Genomic DNA, 14,623 nt, shown 5'->3' on the forward strand with positions numbered 1-14,623 from the left:
ATATTTTCAGAAGAATTTATCTCACATCTTTTTATTGCATGCCCTTATATAGTGTAGGTCTATAAGAAGGTCTTTGAAAAACTTGGTACAAATGTCTCATGGCCCTAATTTGATTTGGTGGAATGTTTAAAAGATTAAAAAGGATATCAATTTACAACTCTTTTTGAATCTTTTCCTTGCCTTCTAATCAATAGCATATGGTGGGAAAGGAATACAAGTACTTTTTTCTTACAATATATCCAAGTAGGAATCACTATCAATCTAATTGTTAATATTTGTATTGAATCCAAAGTTGCACCAAACTTTAAAATTAGAAGAGTGCTAGTTATGTCTCTGCTTGGTTAAGACATTCCATAGGGATTATTCGATAGCGCAACACAGGGCCATCCACTTAGATTTGGAGTGGGAGTGATTTTGTTTATATCCTAGACTCATTTTTGCAAGTGAGATATGCTTATGGGTGAGGTTTTGAAAATAGAGTAGAATTTATAATAATGTGAACCTTGTTACCTATTTCTCCTTTGAAACATTTAAAGAAGTTATAGGTAATGGGTACCTTTAAGTTGGTAATTTATTGGGCAAACAATAAAGTGGTTATTTAAAAATTGTTTTCCTCCAACCTTTGCTTTAGGAAATTCAAGAATTGTTGCAGTCCTTTGAATGGAACTCCTTCAATCATGTGCTCAAAGAGTTAAATACTAAAGCGGATGCTCTTTTCAAATAGCCCTGGATATGCCCGGCGAGACTTTTGGGATTACAAAATTTCTTGATGGTGAAGAGCTTGGCCAAATGGACTTCCATTTATAATATCTAAATTTGCACAAGTATTTTACAATTCTCTCCATTGTGTATTTTTGTTTTTTCTAGTCTTTATTAGAGATAAATGAAGACTCAGGTAGGCATATAGAAGGAATGAAATTTTCTATTGGAATGTAAAATTGGATGCACTATGGTTCACTCTAGGTATATAAGAGTCACTATAGGATAGGGGCTTACTCGTGATTTCTTGATGGATTCTAGTCTGGCTAATATCAAATAGGTATAGACATGAATATGTATATTCTAAACTCTTTGAACATAAATATTTTTTTCTTATGGAAAAAAGGTGTTAGGGACGATGTTAGGATAAGGAAGAATTTGTTATCTATATATGGGATGATTTTATATGTAAGTTTTTATGTTATTCCATCTAACCAAATGACAGCGGAATGATTATTTGTATAATTGGAAGAGAATCCTTGTGTAAATGATGCATGTGAATAAATATTTGTTTTAGAAATTTCAAGAAAATTTGTTATGCATGCATGCTTATTTCCATGTAATGTTGAATATATTGTTGAAAATGTAACTATGGTTGATCTTCATAATTGCTATTGTACTTTGTTACGATGTATTTATTGTAAAATTGAAAAAGAAGAAAGAGAAAATTATTTTGAAGCATGGGTTTCATGCTCATATTATTTATTTATTAGGTCAAAGCCTCCATAGTAGTCTTATAGGGTTTTTCTTGAGTCTTAGGAGTCTTTTGTCACATTTATTAGACCCTTCTTGGGCTTTTGTATCATGTAAATAAAATTATTTTTGAGTCAAAACGGTTATTTTTCACCTCCTCACCAAGTCGGCCCTACCTTGATGAAGTCGGCCCAGATTGGGGCTATTTGACCCTGTGGAAGTAGTATAAATAGAAGAAGAGCTCGACCTATTTGGCATCTATTCATCAACAAGTTTGATTTGCAATGGAAGAAGAAGAAAAAGAGTGTGAGGTCAAGGAGAAAGAAGGACAAATCAAAGGAAGATCAAAATCAAAGTTTTTGGGCATCTCTTTCTCACACGTGCAATTTTTTCTAGGGTTTATGGGCAAGTTGTAGGGGCCGAAATTTATGTAGTGACTACAGGTCTGAAATTCTGAGTTGTAGGGGATCGAAATTCCAGATTGAAGTAGTTTTGAAGGAAGTTACTCTCATTGACGTTGACACTTTTTATCTACGTTGAATTGGTGATTAGAGGAGGTCTTTGTCTAGGTCAAAAGGTCTTGGATTGTATCACTTTGACTTGTTTCGATTATAGAAGAAGAGTTTGACTAGGTTTTCCCCTAAAGAGGGGTTTTTCTCTGGCTAAGTGCCTACATCTTGTGTCTCTTGTCCTTGTGATATTCATGCATTTTTTATTTGGTAATTGCTTGATGAAATATAACGTAATAAAGAAGTAAATAAGACAACACAAATCACAAGTAATTATCAAGAAAAGAGGAATCAAAGCCCTAATAACTACATGCACTGATTTCTCAACATGGTATCAGAGCTAAGGTGAAGGAAGGACTATTTGAAGATCACTTTGTTGGCTATCATTTGAAGGAAGGAAATCACTATTGAAAGGAAGATATCTCTCATCAATGGAAAGCTATTTGAATATGGGACTCAAGACTGTTAAATATCTCTTAAAAGTTTCAATAAGCTTTGGTGTCAAGATCATCTACAATCTATCTAGGAGAATCAAAAGTGGAGGATTCATGGAAGCACTTACATGTACATTTGACGATGATAATGCATGTACCATTGATAGTGGAGCCTCAAGACACATGAAAAGAGAAAGTGGACAAGTAAAAACTTTATCAAAAGGATCATCATCTCATTCAGTGGAGCTTGGAGATAACAATAACTATGCAGTTAAAGGTCTTGGATCTACCTCGTTGAAACTAGAATATGGTGGAAAGCTTCATCTCAATGACATCCTCTATGTTCCAGGTTTGAAAAAGAATTTACTTTCTATTTCTTGTCTATAAGATAAATGAGATATGTTTGCCTTTGTAGATGGAAAAGTTCTTGTTTGGGGAAGAGTCTCTAGTATTAAGAAAGCAATGGTTATTGGGATTCGTGAAGGAAGGTTGTATAGAATTTTAGCACATTTTCCTCAAGCTCTTATTCACATGGATATTAGTCCCTATGAGCTTTGGCATAGAATATATGGGCACCTTCATTATAAAATATTTCCCTCTCTAAGTAAAATGGTAAAAGGCATCCCCAACTTAAAGGAGGATCATGAAGGAGTATGTAAGGGATGTGCTTTGGGTAAGAATACAAGGAAACCTTTCTCAAGTAGTGACTCAAGGTCTAGATAAATATTAGACCTTATTCATTATGATGTGTGTAGATCAATGGCAGATGAATATCTTGGAGGCCATCTATATTATGTGACCTTCATTGATGATCATTCTAGTAAGACTTGGATTTATCTTATCAACATGACAAATCATCTCCAAATCAAGAAGACGAAGGATCAAGTGAACCATTCAAAATACATCATTCGTGGAGTAAAGAAGAGGCCAAATTGGTTAAAAGCTACACTTGAAGATTCCAAAGGACATGGAGCAACCAAGATACTTTTAGACAAAGCAAGAAACCAAAGAGGTACTCTAGATATGAAACTTATATGTTGAAACTAATTGAAACATAACCAACCACATTTGAACAAGCCACTCATCATGATGAATGGAAGAAACCATGTAAGAAAAATACCAATCAATCATGAAGAATAGGGTATGGGAAATTATTCCTAGACTTAGTGACAAGTATGTTGTCACCTCTAAATAGATCTACAAAATCAAACATGCAGTTTATTGGAGCATAGATAAATACAAAGAAATATTTGTAGCAAGGGGTTTCTCTCAAAAGGAAGGTGTGGACTATGAAGAAACATTTTCTCCCACATCTAGGTACATTACTATTAGATCCATTATTTCTTTAACAACTACTATGGGATGGAACATCCACCGTATGGATGTCAAAACAACTTTCTTAAATGGAAACATAGATGAAGAAGTGTACATTGAACAACTATAAGGTTTTGAGATACATAGTAGGGAATATCACCTCTACAGGTTGAAGAAATCTCTATATGGCTTGAAATAAGCACCTAGATCTTAGTATGCTAGAATGGATGCCTATCTTTTAAGGATTGGATTTATCAAAAGCTCTGCAGACCCAAATATCTACATCAAAGTAGTAAAGAATGAACCAATCATTATTCTATTATATGTGGATGATTTACTCATTATAGGTGTGGAGCATAGAATTCAAGAATGCAAAAAGATGTTGGCAACAAAATTTGAAATGAAATATCTAGGACTTATGCATTACTATTTGGGCTTGGAAGTTTGGAAAAAACCCAGAGAAATATATCTTGGTCAAGGAAAGTATATCATCAAGATTCTACAAAAGTTTGGTATGATGGATTCCAAGCCTATGACAACTCCAATGATCACCAATTTAAAGAAATTGAGAAGTTCATATTCTAGCCTCGTTGATCCTACATGTTATCATTAGTTGGTTGGCTCATTGATGTATTTGGTGAATACTAGACCTGATATATGTTATGCAGTGAATGTTCTAAGTCAATTTCAGTTGGAGCCATGTCATGATCATTGGATAACTTCCAAGCATATTTTGAGGTATTTGTGTGGGACTATTCATCATTGTCTAAAGTATGATGGAAAGGAGATCAAATTAATAGGTTTCATTGATTCAGATTGGGGTGGCAGTGAGAAGGATGGAAGAAGCACTATTGGTGGTTGTTTTAGTTTGGGATCCACTATGATTTCTTGGATGAGTTGTAAACAAGATTCAATTGCTTTGAGTAGTGATGAGGCTGAATACGTTGCTACTTGTGAAGTTGGAAAAGAAGCAGTTTGGTTAAGGAAACTTCTATCATATTTGTTTGGAGGGCCCTTGGATCCCACAATTATAAATTGTGATAACCAAAGCAACATCAAAATGTCTGAAGACCCCATGTTCCATGCCAGAAGTAAGCATATTAATAATAAATACCATTACATTAGCAGTTTAGTACAATATGGGGTCATGAAGCTACAATACATTCCGACAAATGAGAAAGTAGTTGATGTGTTGACGAAATCTCTTCCCTAAAAGAAGTTAATATATTTTAGAAGCATGCTTGGACTAGTGGATATCTCTAATTTGGTTGAGAGGGAGAGATAAGTACAACAAAAATTCCCAAATGATGGTAATTGGGGGACATCTTGGCCTGGTTAGTATTAAGATCTAATGTTGTGATGTCTGGATCTTGGTCTTATGGAGCACTGATTTAGTGTTGATACATGGATCCCTATGAGGGTTGGTGTCAGGGCATGGAGGCCTAGATGGTATCTATATGATACCAGGGTTGTAGCCTGATAGTACCTATAGAGGCAGTTGCCTTGATGACACCTTAGACCTTGTTGGGAGGATACCTTAGCGGTTAGGGTATCCCTAGTATGGCATATGCTGAAAATCTTCCGTGAATATGTCAAATTGAGTTCATCCTTGTACCGATTTATACAATTATGAATACCTCCCTAGTTAAGAGGGAGTGTTGAAAATGTAACTATGGTCGGTCTTCATAATTTCTATTGTACTTTGTTATTATGTATTTATTGTAAAATTGAAAAAAGAAGAAAGAGAAAATTATTTTGAAGCATGGTTTCATGATCATATTATTTATTTATTAGGTCAAAGCCTCCATTGTAGGCTTCTAGGGTTTTTATTGAGTCTTAGGAGTCTTTGTCACATTTATTAGACCCTTATTGGGCCTTTGTATCATGTAAATAAAATTATTTTTGAGTCAAAAGAGTTATTTGTCACCTCCTCACCAAGTCAGCCCACACTGGGGCTATTTGACCCTGTGGAAGTAGTATAAATAGAAGAAGAGCTCGACCTATTTGGAATCTATTCATCAAAAAGTTCAATCTGCAATGGAAGACGAAGAAAAACACTGTGAGGTCAAGGAGAAAGAAGGACAAATGAAAGGAAGATAAAAATCAAAGTTTTTGGGCATCTCTTTCTCACACATGCAATTTTTTCTAGGGTTTCTGGACAAGTTGCAAGGGCCGAAATTTCTGTAGTGACTACAGGTCTAAAATTTTGAGTTGTAGGGGTCTAAATTCTAGATTGAAGTAGTTTTGAAGGAAGTTACTCTCGTTGACTTTGACAATGTTTATCTACTAGGAAGGACAGTTGACTTGGTGATTAGAAGAGGTCTTTGTCTAGGTCAAAAGGTCTTGGATTGTATCATTTTGACTTGTTTCGATTATAGAAGAAGAGTTTGACTAGGTTTTCCCCTAAATAGGGATTTTACTCTGGCTGAGTTCCTAAATCTTGTTTCTTTTATTCTTGTGACCTTCATGCATTTTTTATTTGGTAATTGCTTGTTGAAAGATAACATAATAAAGAAGTAAAGAAGCCAACACAAATCACAAGTAATTGTCAAGAAAAGGGGAATCAAAACCCTAATAAGTGCATGCATTGAGTTCTCAACATATGTGTGTGTGTGTGTTTCAGTCAAGGAGTTATTGAGGTTGAAATGAATTTATAGTTAGAAATCCCAATTGGTAAAGAAGATGCAATTTTGATGGAGTTGCATGATAGCCAATGGAGATGGGTCTAGGTACACTTTATTTTTGAAATCTCTTTGTTCTTATAAAAGTGTCTAGAAAATTCAACACGCTACCAAATCCACATGAGCAAATTATGGTATGGATTCCACAAGGACCTATACAGAATAATCAATGGTTACCATGTTGAGGACATAAATTTTGTATACAAATGAGTTTATTTGAGGAAAATGATCCACTTGTGGAAATATCTAAACCTATATAATGTAATGAGGACTACTATGGAATATTTCCTTGATATCAAGACCTAAAGTTTCAACTTTAAGTCTCCAAATTGAAGGAGTTTTAGTTTTAATCCATTTGTGGATTTTTTAATATTTGGCTCAAAGTGTCCCCTATAGGACCCAAATTTTGGATTCACTTTTAGAAAGAACCAATAAGAAATATATCAAGTATGTAGATCTATTTTAAATCATCCCTCTCCATCTCAAGATGTTTTTGGTATCCAAAATATTTAGTTATGAATGAGACAAGGAAATAATTCCTCAACTTCCTCCTTGGAGTACCCTTTGGACTTGGTTGGTAGTTATCTCTTCAATCCTATTAGCCAAAATTATTGTTGACCCCTTATGGTCATTATGATCTTATTCTATGGAATTTTATCATCTGGTATTTTTCCTACCTATGCATATGATGCCAAGTCACCTATAGATGATAAGCTTGGTCCTCTTCATCCCCATCAAACATGGATGACTTGTATAGTTTTATATTCTCCTTGTTTACTTCTATGTAAATGCATGTATCAAGAAAACCAAGTTAATTTTATGCATTATTTCCAAACTTTTCCAATATTGAAAAGGTCTTTATCTTAGGGCCTTTATTTTTCCTTCCGAAGACCCTATAACATTTCCTTCTTTAGCTTCAACTAGACTTAGCTTCCTTCACTGAATTTTTTTCAACCATGATGATAATCATGTTTGGATTTGTATTTCTCCATAGATTTATTTAATTTCTCACGAATCTATAGGTGTATCTTCGTAATATTATGTATTGAAAATTTCTACCTTTAATGCATCACTTTAGGTGGACACTTTTGCTTTAGTTTGTTGATGTGCAATATCTAATGGTGATAGTGAAAAATATGCAAAACAAATTTCAAAAGGAAAATTACAAGTGGAAATGTGGACATCATTGTTATAGGAATTTTGTTAACAAGGAATTTTGTATGTAAATCAATTCTCCATCCTAAATCCTTGAATACTTCTAATTCTATCCCTTTAAAAGTTGAACCAAAGTCATATTAATCACCTTTATCTACCAAACAATCTGGGGGTGGAAATTTGTCGATCTCTTCAGTTTAGTATGAAACTTTCCCATATTGAAGTCCAAAATATTTTGAGAATTATAGTATCTTTATTAGAGATTATGGTCCTTAGTATCCTATAGTGCACTAAGAACTTTTCAAAGATTGAACTTGTTGTCTCTTTTCATTTGATAATCTTCTTCCAAGATATTAGATGTATGTCTTTCTAAACCTATCGGTCACCACACATAGGTAACCATTCCCTCTTCTTCTCCTCAATAAAGCCCCAACAAAGTCCATGGTATATACTTTCTTGTAGCTTAGTAGGCACTAGAAGTGGGTTGTATAGTCCGTGCTTCTTTTTGCTAGGATTGATAATACGACATTGTATACAACCTATGATAAACCTAGCTACACAGTCTTCCATCTTGGGCCAATAATTATACCTATGAAAGTTAGCCATAATATTTGGTCCATGTGAATTATTTCTCTTTGGTATTCATCCATGCGAGTAGTCCATTTGTGATTCCCAACTTATGCAATTAAAAAAGAGTCAAATATCATCTACATCCTTGACTAGAGGAGGAAAACATGAAATAATTCATTCCAAGCATTTTTCTAATTTGTATGGATACAAATGTTAGCCAAGTGCATGATTTTTTTCATATGTGCATTGCCTACACCATTTGTTCACATGCATAAGTGCACACTATATAGTTCACGAGTCTCAAGTGTAAAGAGCATAAGTTAGGCATATATGATGTTGAGGCATGTGCCCCAGCGTGATGTGGATGAACAACACAATGGGCCATTATAAAGGAATATCAACCTTCATAACATATTATTGTGTCTTCTTTCTCTTTATCTCTTCATCTTTTAAACACATACAATATTGTATTGTGAGATATGAATAAGTCATATATGAACCTCCCTAGATGTTTTGCATATCCTAGGTACATGTAGTATTATTAACTCAACCCCTTTCAAATGTAATCAAGTTTTTGATTTATTGATAATGGGTTGTATTGATCTTATATTGTTCATATTTACATTCTACAAATCTAATGCTTGTTAATAAAATTTTGAGGTTGTTATTTTGGTATGAATGTATTAGGATATTTGGAGGAGTTTCTCAAATTATCTAAGGAGCTATTGTATAACTTATCTCTCTCATCTATCTTGAGTCGTGTTCCACGCTCGCATTATTGCACATGGAGTGTACTTCTAGTTTCTTATGATATTTTGAATATTTGTATCATAATATGTTCTATAAAAAAAATTGCAACAATTATTTATATTATCGTATAGTTTTTACTATGCTAATCTAATTAGCTTCAAAATATATCTTTCCATGACATAATATATATATATATATATATATATATATATATATATATATATATATAATTAAAATGTTGTACATATCCTTATTGATACGCTAATTCTATTAAGCATCTTCAAATATCACTAATTAAATTTAGCTAAAACGATTAACAAAACTATTTTTTTTTTTTAAAAGAAACGTTTAGACTGATATATTCCTTCTTCGCTGAAATGCCTCAATTCAGATTACAAAATGGGAGGAGGGGCTCAGATTTTGCCTCATCCAGAATCCACATAACTATCCTCTTTAAGTTCTTGCTGGTTTTACATTCTGTTCTACTTGCAGAATTTTCTATCTGTCCTAATTTAAAGAAACAAACAAACTGCTTTAGAAGAAAACAATAATACATTCTTATCGGGTTGCTAGGGGATGGGGTCCCAGCCTTCTTCTCCGTCTCTTATATAATTTCCAAGAGGGAGGAGAATTGCTATATTGGCTTCAGCGTCTGCTTCTTTGTTGTTTTCCCTCTTTATGTGAAGAAATTCCAGCTTCTGGAAGGAGGATGTAAGGGTGTTGATTTTGCTCAGCAATCTAGATAGTCTTAAATCTGAGGGAGAGGATTTGTCCACCATGGCATTTATAATAATCTGAGAATCCCCAAAAACCACTGCCTCTCTGATTCCCAAATTCTTAAGCACCTTGAGTCCCTGGAGGAGAGCTAGAGCTTCAGCTTGAATACTGGTGTTGACGCCCACTCCCCAAGCATATCTAGCTTCCGTTATACCTTCTGCGCTTTTAATAACCCCACCAGCTCCAGAATTGCCAAGATTGCCTTTAGCTGCACCGTCAAAAAAGAGAGCTTTCCTCGCCTTTTTGCTGCAGAATTCAGCAAAATCTGTGTCATTTAGGCGGATTTGCCAAGGCTTTAAGGGGGGAGAGGGGTTCTTTACAGTATCTGAGAAGTGAAGATCCAGGGAGGCACCCCAGGCTATTTCTTGTTCAGTGAGGTCCTTCATGCGTAACTGATCTCCCATACAATCCTTGAGATGACTTTTAATTTTGACCCAGATTAATTTAGGAATGCTCTTCTTGTTCTTGAAAATCCTTTGGTTTCTTTCTAACCAGATATGCCAGCAGATTAACTTGGGCAGGGCGAGCCATGCATCTCTGATTTGGGAGTTCTGAGCAGCGCCACCTGGGTACATTCGTTTCCAATTAGAGAAAAGCTCTGAGCAGTGATTGAATGGGCCAAAATTCATGCTCCATGGATCTAAAGCCTCCTTCCACAAATCTGCAGCGAAATTGCAGGATAACATCATGTGGGACGCATTTTCCTCTTGATTCTCACACAGAGAGCAGCGAGATGGCCCTGAGTATCCTCTTTTCCTGAGCCTGTCTTCTGTTAGGATTCTGTGGTGACATAGAAGCCAGCAGAAGGTGTCCACTTTGGGCAGCGTTACTGAAGTCCATATCCCCTGCCATGGCCTCGGATCAGGCGGTGTGTTGGGAATTCGGGAGAGCTGGAAATAACCCTTCGAAACAGTATATTTGCCAGGAATCGATCCCCAGCCTCTACTATCTGCTTTCCTTCTGTTCAGAGGAGCTTTGCCTTTCAGATGGGAAAGGAAGACAACATATTCATGAGTAAGGTTCGCAGGCACCTCTAGTTGCTTCCATCGCCACCAATCATCATTATCCCAGAGGGACAGATCCCATAGAGTTTTAATGTTTTCTGCGTTCATCCATTCTCTCAGAGCGGCTAAGGAACGGTCTTCTGCCAATGGTTCACTGCCCATAATGCTATCATCCCAAATGTGAATGCGTTGTCCATTCCTTGGGATCCAATGCGCGTGTTGTGTAATAAGAGCTGTGGATTTTTCACATAATTTGTGAATCATCGAACCTGCTATTCCCTTTGAATTACTCAGACAGCGCGTTCTCTGCCCTCCGTAATATTTTTTCCATAGAGCCCGTTGTGCCCAACCCGGATTTGGAGCGATGATCCTCCAAACCATTTTGGCACCCATCGCTGTATTCTGATTGCTGAGATTTTTAAAGTTTAAGCCGCCTTCTAATCTAGACAGAGAGATCGTTTTCCAGCTTAGTAAAGGGATTTTCTTCTCGTTGCCTTTGCCCCCTTTCCAATTTTTTTTTTTTATATACTCCTCCATCTTCCTCATTATACCCATGGGCGCCATCATAACTGTTGCCTGAAAGATGGGCAGGCTGTTCAATACTGACTTTATCAGTATTGTCTTACCTGCTAGGTTGAGCCAATTATATCCCTAGGACTGAATTTTGAGCTTGAATTTATCCAACAACGGCATCCATTCTCTGCTGAGGACCCTTTTTTGAAAGACAGGGAGCCCCAGGTATTTGAATGAAGTCCAAGTAGAGGTGGTTGTAAAACCAAGACAATTAGAAATGGCTTGAATCAACCTGGCAGAGGTATTCCAACAGTAAACATGGCACTTACCTTTGTTAAGCTTGCTTCCTGAGTCTGCACAGTAGTCATCCACTACCTCTTTAAATCGGTTAGCCAAGACCACTGAAGCGGCTCCCAGCAACATAGAGTCATCTGCAAACAACGCATGATTTATACTTTTTACTCCTCTTGCAATGTTTATTCCCATTATTTCTTGCTCTGACTGTTTTCTGTTCAAGAGGAAGCTTAATACTGATGCTTGGAGGACAAAGAGCAAGGGGGAGAGGGGACACCCTTGCCTCAGCCCTCTTGAGGCTTTGAAAAAGTCCGTGGCTCTCCCGTTCACCAGTGGGGCAATCCATGGCTCACTAATGCAAGCCTTGATCCAATTGATGAACTTATGCCCAAACTTGAATTTGTGAAGGACCTCCAGCAAGAATCTATGTCTAACCCTGTCAAAGGCACTTTCAAGATCAAGTTTGACAACCATTCCTTTCTCCTTCCGGGCCAAACTTGAGTGGATTGCTTCTTGAACCAGAATATAGTTGTCTGCTATCTGTCTTCCCTGAATGAAGCCCCCCTGGTTCTCTAGGATAATGTCTGGGAGTATTGTTTTCAACTTGTTCGCTATCACTTTTGTTATCAGCTTATAGCCTATATTGCAAAGAGAAATAGGGCGGAATCTGGAGAAGGAGTTTGCACCTCTTTCCTTGGGGATAAGAGCCAAGAAAGCCGAGTTAGTGCTTCCCCCTATTTTCTGACAGGTTTGAGATTTCCAGACCATCCTGCACAAATCTTTTTCGACAATCTGCCAACAGTACTGTAAGAATCTGGCTGTAAAGCCATCAGGGCCTGGAGCCTTGTCCGGCTCCATAGAGAAGAGGGCGGCTTTGATTTCATTATTTGTGACTTCTGCTTCCAAGAACTGATTCTTTCTGTTAGATATCCGCGTGGGAACCTCATTTACAGTCAATGGAATTTGAACCTGTCCCTCTTTTTCGCTATACAACTTTTTAAAATGCTGGAAGGCCACATTTTTTATGCTTTGAGTGTCTCTATGAATAGTGTTCTCTTCCCTGATTTCGATGATGGCGTTGGAGTTTTTTCGAGCTTGGGCTTGTTTATGGAAGAAGGATGAATTCCTGTCACCTGCCTTGAGCCAGAGCCTACGAGGTTTGATCCTCCAATACTCTTCCTCGGCCAGGCTTGCTTTAAGCAGCTTTTGTTGAAGGTCTGCTTCTTTTTCGAGAATTTCTTTTGTGATCTCTTCATTTTCTGAGTTAAGCTGGTGGGTCTCTAGCTGCTCTTGTAGCTTCTTTCTTTCCGCTACAGGATTTGGGAGAGATTTTGCCCAAACTTTAAGAGTCGCCTTCACTCTCCTGAGTTTTTCCTCCCACACAAAGAACGGAGAGCCATTCACTGGTTGCTTCCACATATCCTTTACTAATTGCAAGAAGGATTGCTCCTTGATCCAGAGAGGATTGAATTTAAAAGGAGTGGGGCCTTTATCCCAGTGAGCCAAGAGTTCTAGCTTAATGGGCCTGTGATCAGAGACACTGCAGGGAAGAATATGCATTCTAGAATCTAGACCAAGAAGTAGAAAAGAGCTTTGAACAAGAAATCTATCTAACCTTGCAGCGATGTGGCCTGGACCGAGCCTTTTATTGGACCAGGTATATTTGCCCGACGAAGGTTTGATGTCGATCATGTCCCAATCCTGGAGTAGATCTTCAACCCACTCTCGCGCTAGATCCCTTACTATGCTCCCACCACGTTTTTCAGCCATAGATAGTGTGAGGTTAAGATCTCCAGCGATGATAATGTTTGCTAGATCTTCAGAGTCTGCCAGCTCTCTGATAGAATCCAAGCAATTCTTTTTTTCTCCTGCACCGACCGGGATATACACATTAAAGAGACAAAGAGTCTCATCTGAATCAACGTGCTTCAGTTTTGAGAATAGCCAGTGGGTGTTGGCGATCTCTTTCACCCTTGTGAGCTTGCTTGGATTCCAAAGGGTACCCAGGCCTCCTGAGGCACCTCTGGCTGAGACTGCTTGCCCTTCACTTCTTTTCCAGAGATTTTTGCCTATATGGAGGAAGGCCTTGTCCTCCATTTTAGTCTCCTGGATGAGGAGTATGTCAGGATATTCAGATCTTATCAAACTTTTTACAGCTTCTTCCTTGATTTTGCTCCCCATACCCCTACAATTCCAGGAGACGATTCTCATTACTTATTTTTGGAGTGGAGAGCTCCTTTAGAGCTCTGGGGCGGGTTTCTATTCATCTTCGGAGTCTTAGCCAGGAGTTTCTCGAGAGTGGGTTGGCTTCCTTGTAGTTTGTCTTTGTATGTCTCCTGATCTCTTTTCTCACGGGCTGATTTTCGACCCCTCAAAGATCTTCTGGCCGAGGTTTGTGATTCTCCTATCTCGCCTTCTTCTTCTGAATCCTCTGAGCCTTGTACTTCCTCAGCCTCTTCTGAGGGTGTATCTTCCATTATGTCTGTTTTACTATCTGTTTGCTTTGGTTCCTGGGGGGGCTCTTTTTGGGCTGATTCCTTCTTTTGTGTCTCCAGATCGTGGACTTCCTCTGATGCTGAACTGAGTTGTATAAATTTGTTTCCTTGCTCTTCCCTATGTGGGTTTTGAGATCCCGTTTGGAGAGCTTTCCCATTGACATTTCCTGCTTTTGGGGCTTTGCTTTTTGTCCTTTTAACCTGCGTCCACCCGTCCTCTTTGCCTTTCTCTGTTTCAGTATTTTTTGGACATCCTCTCGCGAAGTGACCATAGACCTGGCACTTCCTGCATTTGAACGGTAACTGTTCATAATCCAACTTTTGGAGATGCGTCCAACTACCAACTCTGATCTTTATTGCCTCAGGAAGACCAACCTCGAGATCAACTTCAACACAAATTCTCGCACAGTCATATTGATCTTTGTTGTTTGCTCGATCAATGAATTTACCCAGGGTATTCCCGATGTGCTTGAGGGATTCCCAGTTCCAACAATGCATTGGCAGATTAGGTAATCTAACCCACACAGGCACGACAGTGGGCACGTCGACTGCTGGATCAAAGTCTGGCGTCCACTTATTGAGATACAGTCCTTGGGGGCCCATGAAATAGGGCCCATTTCGGAAGATCAGATCCTTATCTTCCTTTTCAGAAAATTCGAATAGGAAGAAACCCTT

This window comes from Pinus tabuliformis, chromosome 1_2 (assembly GCF_031772625.1).
Source record: "Pinus tabuliformis cultivar Carrire ecotype Pingquan chromosome 1_2, CPIR1, whole genome shotgun sequence".
In the NCBI taxonomy this organism is placed as follows: domain Eukaryota; kingdom Viridiplantae; phylum Streptophyta; class Pinopsida; order Pinales; family Pinaceae; genus Pinus; species Pinus tabuliformis.